This window comes from Pomacea canaliculata, linkage group LG6, assembly GCF_003073045.1.
Source record: "Pomacea canaliculata isolate SZHN2017 linkage group LG6, ASM307304v1, whole genome shotgun sequence".
Taxonomy (NCBI): domain Eukaryota; kingdom Metazoa; phylum Mollusca; class Gastropoda; order Architaenioglossa; family Ampullariidae; genus Pomacea; species Pomacea canaliculata.
The window spans coordinates 8,571,420-8,586,052 of NC_037595.1; positions in this window are offsets into that span (position 1 = coordinate 8,571,420).

The following is a 14,633-nucleotide window of genomic DNA, read 5'->3' on the forward strand; positions in this document are numbered from 1 at the left end:
CGTTTTCTGTCACTTTTTTGTCGTCACTTTTTTTTGTCGTCACCCTAATTTTGACATCACAATCTATGACGTCACACCTCCCGCCCACAACACACCCAAACCAGAACTCAAAATAACTATGTAAATACACATGACATTCTCCGACCGCCCAAATGTCATGGGTGTTACACAGACATATCGGGATATCGATGTATCTTAAAGGCCCTTTCAAGGGTGAGTAACTGGTCAGCCCGGAATTTCGCCCGTGGCCTGTGATCGGTGACCCATGACCGACGATCTGGACAGTCATGGTGTCGCCCTTTTTAGTCGCTTTTCCAGTGAGGATGGCTCGCTGTGGACCCCGCTGCAGGACCATGTTGTCGCCATAGTAACTGGACACATGCAAGGCGGCCTCACCTGATTCAAAGAAAGACGATTGTCTTTGTGATTTGTCATCATCACAACACACGCACGCGCACTCACCAGCAATTACCTTTGTGCAATACAGGGTAAGTCGAGGTTGTAAAGATTGAACGTTTAACGTGTGAAGAAGTCAACTTCACTCGTTATCAGAAAAAGTTACTCTTTTTTTTGTGTGTGTTAAACTGCGCAGTGACAGAACCGTATCCCTAAATAAATATATTTTTACAGAACCGGGACATTAGCAAGTCCTGTTAACAAACTTCGAGTAGAAAGAAGACAGCAGAAAACTACTGCGATGATCAGGTCCTGCAAGAACATTCTTACAACAGGAGATTGTCAAAGACCATGTACTAGCTCTTTGTGAATGTTTTTATAACTAAGAGATAAGGAATCTCAAACTATCATTTGCCGTCCCTTTACCTTGCCGCACCTTGTAAATCATGATAGGACAGTTTAACACTGACAAAGGAAGGAGCCAAAACTAATCAGACATTGCGAAACACAGACTCTGGTTTATGTTGCAAGTAAACCTTATTAATAATTTTGTTTTCTTTGCTGAGGGGGATCAATTATCAATTTCAACAGATAATAAGAAAATACTTTATGTTTTGAAGTATACCTCCCTCCCACATTCACACATCTAAAAGAACAATGGTAAAAGGACTATTGAACAACAATTACCAAATAAATAAACTCTCAGACAAAAGTGGTGGCAGCACTTGCAGAAAGAATGTGGCAGATGGCGCTGCTCTTATGTAACTCACAACAGAGAAACTGACGGACTGACAGACTGATGTAACTTGTTTATCAAGGACCATGTCTGATGAAGCCGTTATTTCGGACAGATGATGTGAATGTCATGTTGGAGTCATTAGCCTTGACTTACTTGGGCGAACTAATGAGCGATGATCGATTTCCTCTCCTCAAGCATCATGTCTTGTTATCTGTTGATACATGATTAACACTTATATTCCCAATTCCACAATCCTAAGGAATCAGCAACCTTCCATTTCAGATATATTTACATACAAATATCATCATACACAGAAGGAGGTCAACAACACTGAAGTCAGGGCTGTGATCCTGTTTCGCGGCCATACCTGAGATTGTCATTTTGATTTTTGAAATTCATATACTACGGAGTGATTTTTAGGCCTTGGTGGTCCGCCATATTTTGTACTTAAGTAAAGTGGTCCGTGGTCCGAAATACTTTAGAACCATTGGACTAGGCGTTGGACCGGTTTACTGTGCCTACCCGGACACGCAAACACGCAAAACACAAAACACGCAAAAAGACTTCTTACACTCCGTACCTGGTTGTGTTGGTATCGATCAGTGAAGAAAGAATAGGTGAACAGCAACTAATTTATGTTATCCATACACGCATTCTGAAAACTTTCCTCACTCACTCTCTTTCGTTATTCACGCTCTTTCATCTGTTTTTTTTTTAAATATCATTTTCTCGCTCTAGCTATAAACTTCATTTTTTTTAAATTATAAAATGCGAATGAAAAAAAATCCCCCCCCCCCAGGGTCCCATATATAATGCCTTATCCAACTTGGTTAAGTGGCGCGAACATCAAACAACTGCCACACACAAACTCATTACTAATTTCATTACTAATAAAATGAAATATTAAGAAGGCTGCAAGAAATCTGCGTAACAGCATGTGAAGAAAGCCTAATGTCTGCACTGAGAGGACATTTTGTCCAAAACAACAGCAACCTTCTCATAACTCCAAGACACACTAACTGCATATACAGTAATCTAATGGCAACTGAAACCAATCCTACAGAAATAGTTCTGAGAGGAGATTCTCAGATCTAGATTTTGAGAAGCCTTTCATGTATTTGTTAACTTGTGCTCTAATCCTTCTCTGATGAGCGTGGTATTCTGCATTGCATTTGGACATGGAATTAATAAATAAATATTATATTTACTTTAGAGTATATATATATATAAGTTAAATAAACGTTCTGTATTGTACGTACATATCGGTTCCCTGTGCGGGGATGTATCGTCGCTATCCGTCTGCAAATAATTTTAAAAAAGTCTTAATTAACGTGTCTAGGCATCCATATGAGTGTGGGTACATTAAATGAACTGAACCTGATCCTAAAGAAAAAATTTTGCACTTGGCTTGTACTTCAAACTGACCAGAAGCCAAGCTTTTTTTTATAAAAAATAAAGACATTATACATGTGCATATTTTAACCTACTATTATAAGAACACCCATATAACACACCAATGATTTATGGAAGACAAGCAGAGTAGAAAATAAGACTACCAAATTAAAACTGTCACAAAGAAAGCAAAAAACAGAGATCCCTATCTCCACAGGCAGACAGTTGATGAGAGATTTCTTCAAATTAAAAAAGTATTAGATTTCATCCTTCTTTTGATTCTTTTTCCCCTCTTGGGGAGGGGAGGATCCCTACCCCCGGGAGATGGCTCATCTATGTTTATCTGCAAATAATTTAAAAAAGACTTAATTAATGTGTCTAGGAGGCGGGCGTGAATTCTCCTGCTCTGGTGACTGTAATGACTGCTCTTGGTAATTGTCTGCTGTTGTGAACGGAAGTGTTTCTCAACAGTATTTACACACAGGGTGTGTATTTTCGATCAGTTCTAATTGCATGAAGTCCCTTTTGGGAATTATTGTTGTCCTCTGTTGACTGGAAGTGTTTTTGAACACTTCTTACGCATACAGCGTGTATTTCAAGCTCCAATTTCATGAGCTCCCTTTGTGGAAGCTTTTTAATTATGCTGGTTATCACCTGAAAAAACATTCATATAAAATGGCGATTCTTTTCGTCTTTTGAATACAAATTTAGGTACGTTCAAAATATATATATATACTGAATAAGAAAGCGATCCTGTTTCGCGGGCCTACCTCTAAATCTTACTGTAAGGATTTTTCTGGCGGCGCAGGTAGCTCTTCTCCTCCGGCCGAAGGAAGCTCTTCTCGTCCGGCCGAAGGTAGCCCTTCTCCTCCGCTATCACTTTGCCCGGCGGTTGCAGAACCACGTCGTTGTCGTTGTCGATATATGATTAACACTTATATTCCCAATTCCACAATCCTAAGGAATCAGCACCCTTCCATTTCAGATCTAGTTACATACAAATATCATCATACACAGAAGGAGGTCAACAACACTGAAAGCATACGAAAACTTTTTTCAACTCTAGGAAAAAAAACAAACTATGTGTACCAAGCTACCTTCTAAATGGCATACAAAAGTAATGTCATACAGAGTTAACCTTTCCTATTGTAGAATCAAACTGCAATTTTTTTCAGCTGTTGTGCATTTTTAAATATCGTTGCATTTTCTTTTTATACCTTACAAGATTAATATTTTGTGATCCACTGTGTACATATTTCTTGCTTTGCTTCATTTAATAACATATCTATAATACCGACAACTCTCGGAATTACATTTCCTCCTACCTCCTCGGCTTCTTTTCCTGTCTGCGCCTCCATGCTTTGCGGCGGTTTGCAAACCATCTCTGGAAGGAAGAACCACAATGTTAATACGTGTCTCTGAAATCAGGGCTGTTTAGTTAACAACTAGTGGACTAGGCGTTGGACTGATTTACTGCGCCTTCCCGGACAGTGGTTTCTGGCAGTCCAGTCCTTCTTTCCAGCGCTTCGCGGTCAGCCACCCCGGGTAGCGATTTCTTCGGAATTCCCTTTCCAGGGTGCGCAGCTGGTCAGGCCGGAATTGTATCCGTGGCCTTCGCACCCTCTGTGGCTGTACACGAGCGCTGTCGGTGGGTCCTGCGACACACGGGCAGACAAGGCGTCAGGATATGTGTAGATGAATAAGATGTAATAAGACGCCACTTAAAGAGGCTTGTTTATCCAATTTTTCTTTCTTGGGTCTCAGGAAGGGGAGATGAAGCTTTTTCGGCAGCTTGATATTGAAGCACGGTTTGGTGGCATATTTGTTGTTCTGGCCTTAACGTCACAATTGTGAAGCTGTCCTGCCAGTCTCCACCCCCAAGTCCCTGACGCGCTTCTAGAGTTGGATAAATTTCTTGCGAGGACGCTAACATGTTTAGTTTGCTACTGTCATCTTGCACCAGTTGCATGTGATCACACCACGAACTCTACACACTTTCAGATTTTAGCGGTAAATCTTGGACAAGAATTACGAATGCTGAAAACATAGAAACAAATAGAAGAGTCAGATCTCTCAAGAAAAGCACTTACTAAACAAAAGATGATGAAACATTTATTGACAACTCACACTTATAGTCTTTAGGTAAAGAAACAATACAAATAAAACAGAAAAAATGCAAAATAAGTCAGGGAAGACGTTTACACAAAAGATGGTTATTGATGCACATGTTTAAGTACTCACGTGGTTCTGGTTCCGCCTGCTCTCGCCGGAAAAGCTAGGACATTTGAGCATGCGTACGCGATCGAACCAGAGCTGTTGCTCCGGTCCAAATCGAACGGATTCTGAAATGATACAAGTAGTGTAACTCCATAACTTCATTTTTCTGTTGTCTCCTCATATTACGTTAGCTTTTCTAGTTTAAACAACTAAAAACACAAACAAACAAAATTATTACTTATGCTTAGAATATCATTTTAGGGACAATTAAATGTTAATTCTGTGACAAGTCCTTTTGAAAGGGAATAAATCGTATCTCCACACTGAAGTGAAGCATTCCGGTCCTCCCACTTATGTTCCGAATTCGAGTTAAAAACGATAATTATTAATTCAAACTCTAAAGACTGAGGTTTTTTAAATCTATCGTCATAAGAGATATTAGCATATGAAAATGTAGTAAGGGTTCCACCGCAGTGAAATGTACTTTTACTCACATATTCAGAAATGGCATTTTTATCCTGGCTTCAATCTTTCCACTCTTCCAGCTACAAGGCTCTCTGGGCAATGTACAGTAATCGTTATACTTCATTTTTACGTCATTCATACAGGCAGTGCAGTTTATTCGTAATTTGATTGCATTGACATATATCATATCAAGCGGCAGATGCATTTGACAATATTCTGGAACATTTTTTCCATACAACTAGTCCATATCTCTCTGACCTCAGACATACAGGTTTTCGAGAAACCTTAGCCAGATTTAGACGAATCTTGTGTCATAAATTTAGGTACTTTAAACAGCAGTTCTCTATGCAATTTGTTATATTACTGTGATGAGATCTACTGGGAACCAGCTGTACCTGTCTTCTGGGGAGGGGCCGTTGGCTCTCTCGGATGAGAAGCATTGAATTTCTTTAAAAACTCGTAGCATACATTATGTAGCTTCATGTGGATATCCAATAAAATCTCCTCAGGTAAAACTTCAGTGATAGATCTAAGAAGTCTGAAGAAATGCCTGTTTTCTTTCTTTTTCTTTATCCAATTCCTCCCCCCTCCCTTGGGTAGGGAAAGACCACTCCCCCCTATCACAGGGGGTAATGTACATATTAGTGCACTCCCATCCATCCCTGTGTACAATATCTCCCACACACACGTGTTATCAATTTAATTAATTCACTGTCCTTAATAGTATCTTTACAAATCGAGCTAATCTGCTTTTCATAGCTTACAAGAGTGATGCAGCTCAATGTCTTTTTAGATTCCAATAACGCTTCGTTGCGAACCAGCGCTGGAAAGGAAGAACCACAATGTTAATACGGTCTCCTTGTAGTGCTGTAATAATAACGTCGCAGCCGTTTTCGATATATGATTAACACATATATTCCCAATTCCACAATCCTAAGGAATCACCACCCTTCCATTTCAGATATATTTACATACAAATATCATCATGCACAGAAGGAGGTCAACAACGCTGAAAGCATACGAAAACTTTTTTTGAACACTAGGAAAAAAAATTATGTGTACCAAGGTACCTTCTAAATGTTATACAAAAGTATGGAAGTCTGGAAGGTAGAACCAGAATATTAATACGTGTCTCTGAAGTCAGGGCTGTTTAATTAACAACTAGTGGTCTAGGCATTATAACTGTTTACTGTGCCTACCTCGACTTGTTTTTGAGATAGTCGGGTTCTTCCTGCGAGGGTTTGTCTGCTTGATACTGGAGGAAATTTGCATTTTTTGAAGTAATCCTCCAATATCTTTTTTTGCCACCTCTTGATATTTCTTCGCCGGGGCCTCCGTCTGGCCGGTGGTTCTGTGATATGAAGGTGCAGCCAAGGCTTCAGGATGTTTGTAACGTTTTAGGAAGAGTGTGTTAAATGTGTATGCGAGCGTGTGTGAACATCTACATGTCAACCACGCTCACCGCACTCTTTCACCTTTCACCTCTCGCGGACACATACACGCACACAGTTTTCTTATTATTATGTCATTCATATAAAATGGCGATTCTTTTCGTCTTTTGAATACAAATTTACGTACATTCAAAAGAAAAAAAATATAGTGAATACGAAAGCGATCCTGTTTCGCGTCCCTACCTGACAGAGTTATTTGGATCTTTTTGGCTTTTCCTCTTTTTTGAGGACGGGCGTCAGCAGCTGGCCTCTTCACTAACCGCATTTTTCTGCGGCGGTTTGAGAACAACGTCTGGAAGGTATAACCACAAAGTTAATACGTGTCTCTTTGAGTCATTCGCTTTTGTAAAATTCTTTGAGCTCGCTATCGTGTGAGAAAATACATTTGTAGTGCTATAATAATAATGATAAAAATAGTCGTCGTCGTCGCCGCCGCCGTTGTCGATATATGGCCTACCTCTCAATCTTACTGTAAGGATTTTTCTGGCGGCGTAGGTAACCCTTCTCCGGCCGAAGGTAGCTCTTCTCCTCCGCCATCACTTTGCCCGGCGGTTGCAGAACCACGTCGTTGTCGTTGTCGATATATGATTAACACATATATTCCCAATTCCACAATCCTAAGGAATCACCACCCTTCCATTTCAGATATATTTACATACAAATATCATCATGCACAGAAGGAGGTCAACAACGCTGAAAGCATACGAAAACTTTTTTTGAACTCTAGGAAAAAAAATTATGTGTACCAAGGTAACTTCTAAATGGCATACAAAAGTAATGTCATACAGAGTTAAGCTTTCCTATTGTAGAATCAAACTGCAATGTTTTTAAGCTGTTGTGCATTTTTAAATATTGTTACATTTTCTTTTTATACCTTACAAGATTAATATTTTGTGATCCACTCAGTACTTGTACATATTTCTTGCTTTGCTTAATTTAATAACATATCTATAATACCGACAACTCTCGGAATTACATTTCCTCTGACCTCATCGTCCTCGAGGTCATTCATTGTTGTCTGCACCGCCTTTGGGCCCTGCTGTTTCAAACCATCTTTCAATGTGACGCCTGGACAGGCCTGTACGTCGTGCAAGTGTTGCTCTGGTTGAACGTCGGGGAAATTTCGTCTGCTAGAATTGGTCTTCCAAAATTCTCCTTTGCCATGGTTGTATTCTTCTTATTATTATTATTGATCTTCTTCCGGCTGGTGGTTCTGCGAAATGAAGGGCAGACAAGGCTTCAGGATGTGTGTGTCGATGAATAAGATGTAATAAGACGCCACTTAAAGAGGCTTGTTTATCCAATTTTTCTTTCTTGGGTCTCCAGGAAGGGGAGATGAAGCTTTTTCGGCAGCTTGATATTGAAGGACGGTTTGCTGGCATATTTTATGTACTTGCAGATGGAGATCTTGAAGAATCTCCACTGGAAGTGTTGAAGTCAGACTTTAGCGGTAAATCTTGGACAAGAATTACGAATGCTGAAAACATAGAAACAAACAAAAGAGTCAGATCTCTCAAGAAAAGCACTTACAAAACAAAAGATGATGAAACATTTATTGACAACTCACACTTATAGTCTTTAGGTCAAGAAACAATACAAATAAAACAGAAAAAATGGAAAAATAAGTAAGGGAATACGTTTACACAAAAGATGGTGATTGATGCACACAACTCGATCACTCACTCCAGAGCCTGTTAAAGTACTCACGTGTTTCTGGATGGGCCAATGGCTGAAGTAGTAGTATTTTTAAGCAGAGTAACGCTTCACTGTCTCATAGACGCTAAAAATTAGCTAAAATATTAGCTGAGACAGAATTGCACACTAAATTGTGACGAAACGAGGCGGTGTAATTCAAACTCTGAAGACTGATGTTTTTTAAATCTATCGTCATAAGAGATATTAGCATATGAACATGTAGTAGGAGTTCGCTCTCACTTTCCACTTACGCCGCAGTGAAATGTACTTTTACTCACGAATTATTATTTGGTATTGCTGTGGGAGCTTTTTCGGCCTGCCTGCCTGCCTCCAGATATCGTCCTCACGGTACCTCGCTCTTTGTTACGTCATTCATACACGCATTCTGAAAACGTTGGTCACTTACACTCTTCCGTCATTCACGCTCTTTCATCCTTGCACGCGCGCTCATTCCTTCCACGATATAAAAATGTTAGAGGGCATTTTATTCGTAATTTGATTGCATTGACATATATCATATCAAGCGGCAGATGTATTTGACAATATTCTGGAACATTTTTTCCATACAACTAGTCCATATCTCTCTGACCTCAGACATACAGGTTTTCGAGAAACCTTAGCCAGATTTAGACGAATCTTGTGTCATAAATTTAGGTACTTTAAACAGCAGTTCTCTATGCAATTTGTTATATTACTGTGATGAGATCTACTGGGAACCAGCTGTACCTGTCTTCTTGGGAGGGGCCGTTGGCTCTCTCGGATGAGAAGCATTGAATTTCTTTAAAAACTCGTAGCATACATTATGTAGCTTCATGTGGATATCCAATAAAATCTCCTCAGGTAAAAACTTCAGTGATAGATCTAAGAAGTCTGAAGAAATGCCTGTTTTCTTTCTTTTTCTTATCCAATTCCTCCCCCTCCCTTGGGTAGGGAAGACCACTCCCCCTATCACAGGGGGTAATGTACATATTAGTGCACTCCCATCCATCCCTGTGTACAATATCTCCCACACACACGTGTTATCAATTTAATTAATTCACTGTCCTTAGTAGTATCTTTATAAATCGAGCTAATCTGCTTTTCATAGCTTACAAGAGTGATGCAGCTCAATGTCCTTTTCGTTCCCAATAGCGCCTGGTTGAGAACCAGCGCTGGAAAAGAAGAACCACAATGTTAAAATACGTGTCTCTGAAGTCAAGACTGTTTAGTTAACTAGTGGACTAGACACCGGACCTGTTTACCAGGGTTGTCCCTGGGACATATTTTTCTATCCCATCCCATCCCATGGCAATTTATGCCTGTCCCATCCCATCCCATCCCATGGGACGTTTCCCATAGTAATAACATTCATATGGACAACACTGCGCATTGCACACATGTTAACAAAGTCATGGCATAATGAAACTGGAATAAAAAAAGTATTTTTCCTGTGCTTAAAAAGTCTGACAATGCAAATTTCAGCGTAAATTTATTTTACAATATCAAGTATCGACTACCATGGGAAATACAAATGTGTGCTGTCCCATCTCATCCCATCCCATGGGACGTTTCCCATGGGATTCCCATGGGATTCCCATTCCTATGGACAACACTGCTGTTTACTGTGCCTACCTTTATCCATGGTTGGGTTAGCTTCGTTCTTGTAGACAATAATCTCAGGTCACTGGAAGTGACGTAGTTACGCTTCTCAAAACTTTTTTCTAGCATCAACTTTTTCCAATCTTTCGGGTTTTTTCTCCTGTGTCGCTGAGGTGTAGGCTGCTGCTGAGGCTGCTGCTGCTGAGGCTGAGGCTGCTGAGGCTGATTCTCAGGCTGATTCTGAGAAAAAATCAAAATATAACAACTAATCATCAATAAAGCATAGTCACCACAAACCAATTCACCTCAAAAAAAAAAAAAAAAAAAAAAAAAAATTGCGTGTTGCTAAGACTACTCTACATAATCGGGCATTGTCTGTTCACACGTACAACCATCTCCTCGAGATAAAAATGTGCGTTTTACACAGCCTGTCCAACAATCTGTTTCATGCAGCAGTAAAGGCCCTTTTTTTTTCACACCTGCCTAGTCACAGAGGCTCTGACACTTTAGCCGTGCCGGTTTATATTCTTCTCTTTTAGCTGTTGGTCACGGTGCCTTGCTTCGTATGCTACTTTGGGAATTCTGATCCGTATAGGAGGGTGCTGATGACAGTTGACTGGAAGATTCTCAGCTTGATCTTCTTACTGATGTTTGTTGCCTTCCATGTGCTCCTGAGTGAGGCACGTCTGTTGGCGAACCACCTCTGGAAAGGAAGAACCAAAATGTTAAAACGTGTCTCTGAAGTCAAGACTGTTTAGTTAACAACTAGGACTAGACACTGAACCTGTTTACTGTACCTACCCTAATAAAATCTTTTTCAAATGAGTGTTTCGTGATAGGTCTGCGAGGACTTTTGGTGTTACATACTGATTTTTCTTAAATTCTTTCTTCAGCCATCGTCGAAGAGTTCGTCTTGGTTGTCGTCTTTGCGGTCTGTTCTGTTGTGGTCTAATTAATTGTCGCTGCTGTCTCTCTATTTCTGGCTGTTGATGCTGGTGTCCAACAAGCCACCTCACGCCTGCTCTTAATGCGTCGTACAATGCCCGAAGGCAAAATTTCATCCTGAAATGATAAAGCAGAATGAGTGAGTCAGTGAGCTGGTGTACGGAAAATTTTAGTTTTTACACGTTTATTTTGTGTAATTCTTCAATGGGTTAGACTCGTACAAATTAAAAAAAAATGTTCAAAATCAAAAAAATCAAATCAAAACCAACTTTATTGTCTGTCGAGGATACCCAGGACAGAAATTTATCTTCGCTCACAAGGGCAGGCATACATATACAGACATTTAAGACACAGCAGTAAAAACTAGAAGTGCATCTACTTACCTCTAGTTAACTAAGTAACTAAACACAGTAAACACACTACACCTTAAAAAAGATAAAATGTAGAAATACATTTTCTACATCACCCTTCCTCCGGGGGAAAAATTGTGCCTGCTAAGGCACAATAAATACAAATCCATCCGATAGCCAAAACGATTAGTACACATGCCCAAATGTATAGCACAGCCAAAAATCAAAATATAACAACTAATCATCAATAAAGCATAGTCACCACAAACCAATTCACCTCAAAAAAAAAAAATAAATAATAATGTGTTGCTAAGACTACTCTACATAATCGGGCATTGTCTGTTCACACGTACAACCATCTCCTCGAGATAAAAATGTGCGTTTTACACAGCCTGTCCAACAATCTGTTTCATGCAGCAGTAAAGGCCCTTTTTTTTCACACCTGCCTAGTCACAGAGGCTCTGACACTTTAGCCGTGCCGGTTTATAATCTTCTCTTTTTGCTGTTGGTCACGTGCCGGTTTATATTCTTCTCTTTTTGCTGTTGGTCACGGTGCCTTGCTTCGTATGCTACTTTGGGAATTCTGATCCGTAAAGGAGGGTGCTGATGACAGTTGACTGGAAGATTCTCAGCTTGATCTTCTTACTGATGTTTGTTGCCTTCCATGTGCTCCTGAGTGAGGCACGTCTGTTGGCGAACCACCTCTGGAAAGGAAGAACCAAAATGTTAAAACGTGTCTCTGAAGTCAAGACTGTTTAGTTAACAACTAGGACTAGACACTGAACCTGTTTACTGTACCTACCCTAATAAAATCTTTTTCAAATGAGTGTTTCGTGATAGGTCTGCGAGGACTTTTGGTGTTACATAGTGATTTTTCTTAAATTCTTTCTTCAGCCATCGTCGAAGAGTTCGTCTTGGTTGTCGTCTTTGCGGTCTGTTCTGTTGTGGTCTAATTAATTGTCGCTGCTGTCTCTCTATTTCTGGCTGTTGATGCTGGTGTCCAACAAGCCACCTCACGCCTGCTTTTAATGTGTCGTACACTGCCCGAAGGCAAAATTCCATCCTGAAATGATAAAGCAGAATGAGTGAGTCAGTGAGCTGGTGTACGGAAAATTTTAGTTTTTACACGTTTATTTTGTGTAATTCTTCAATGGGTTAGACTCGTACAAATTAAAAAAAAATGTTCAAAATCAAAAAAATCAAATCAAAACCAACTTTATTGTCTGTCGAGGATACCCAGGACAGAAATTTGTCTTCGCTCACAAGGGCAGGCATACATATACAGACATTTAAGACACAGCAGTAAAAACTAGAAGTGCATCTACTTACCTCTAGTTAACTAAGTAACTAAACACAGTAAACACACTACACCTTAAAAAAGATAAAATGTAGAAAATACATTTTCTACATCACCCCTTCCTCCGGGGAAAAAATTGTGCCTTAGCAGGCACAATTTTTTCGAAATACAAATCCATCCGATAGCCAAAACGACAACAGAATAACAACAGAACAAGAACAGTAAATCCACACACACCACCCTGTGAAATATCCATGCATATACATTCACTCCTCTGCCTTACAACAGTGATGGCCAACCTTGCTAGTGTTGGCGCCTACGAATTGCGGCACGCCTGTTGGTAAACCATGTCTGGAAAGGAAGAACCAAAATGTTAACACGTGTCTCTCAAGTCAAGACTGTTTAGTTAACAACTAGGACTAGACACCGAGCCTGTTTACTGTGCTTACCCTTATCCATATATAACTCAGATGGGTATGTCTTGAAATAGTGGCGACGACTTCTGCAGTCGCATATTGATTTATATTAAATTGATCTTTGAGGATGGTTGACTGCCATGGTTTAAGTATTTGTCTTCTAGGCTGTTGTCTTCTTCTTTGATTACGTATTCTGGGTTGTTGATTTCTTCGTCGTCTTTGTCTTAGATTTAAGATGTTCTAAGTCTTCTTTGTCTTTGTTCCTGTCTCCTTTCTCGTCTAATTATTTGTTGATTGGCTGGCTGTTGTTGGCGATGCCAATGACGTATTGAATTCCGGCTTTGACAGCTTGGAAAGCAGCTCTGAGGATGTATTCCATACTGAAATGATAAAGCAGAATGAGTGGAGTCAGTGAGCTGGTGTACGGAAAATTTAGTTTTTACACGTTTATTTTGTGTAATTCTTCAATGGGTTAACTCGTACAAATTAAAAAAAATGTTCAAAATCAAAAAAATCAAATCAAAACAAACTTTATGTCTGTCGAGGATACCCAGGACAGAAATTTGTCTTCGCTCACAAGGGCAGCATACATATACAGACATTTAAGACACAGCAGTAAAACTAGAAGTGCATCTACTTACCTCTAGTTAACTAAGTAACTAAACACAGTAAACACACTACACCTTAAAAAAGATAAAATGTAGAAAATACATTTTCTACATCACCCCTTCCTCCGGGGGAAAAATTGTGCCTGCTAAGGCACAATTTTTTCGAAAATACAAATCCATCGATAGCCAAAACGATTAGTACACATGCCCAAATGTATAGCACAGCCAAAAATCAAAATATAACAACTAATCATCATAAAGCATAGTCACCACAAACAATTCACCTCAAAAAAAAAATAAATAATAATGTGTTGCTAAGACTACTCTACATAATCGGGCATTGTCTGTTCACACGTACAACCATCTCCTCGAGATAAAAATGTGCGTTTTACACAGCCTGTCCAACAATCTGTTTCATGCAGCAGTAAAGGCCCTTTTTTTTCACACCTGCCTAGTCACAGAGGCTCTGACACTTTAGCCGTGCCGGTTTATAATCTTCTCTTTTTGCTGTTGGTCACGTGCCGGTTTATATTCTTCTCTTTTTGCTGTTGGTCACGGTGCCTTGCTTCGTATGCTACTTTGGGAATTCTGATCCGTATAGGAGGGTGCTGATGACAGTTGACTGGAAGATTCTCAGCTTGATCTTCTTACTGATGTTTGTTGCCTTCCATGTGCTCCTGAGTGAGGCACGTCTGTTGGCGAACCACCTCTGGAAAGGAAGAACCAAAATGTTAAAACGTGTCTCTGAAGTCAAGACTGTTTAGTTAACAACTAGGACTAGACACTGAACCTGTTTACTGTGCTTACCTTAATAAAATCTTTCTTGAGGTGAGTTTCTTGAGATAGGTCTGCGAGGACTTCTGATGTTACGTACTCGGACTTCTTAAACTCTCTCTTCAGCATTTTCTTTTGCCATCGTCCAAGAGTTCGTCTTGGTTGTCGTCTTTGTTGTCTTTGCGGTCTGTTCTGTTGTGGTCTAATTAATTGTCGCTGCTGTCTCTCTATTTCTGGCTGTTGATGCTGGTGTCCAACAAGCCATCTGACGCCTGCTCTTAATGCGTCGTAAACCGCCCGAAGGGAAAAT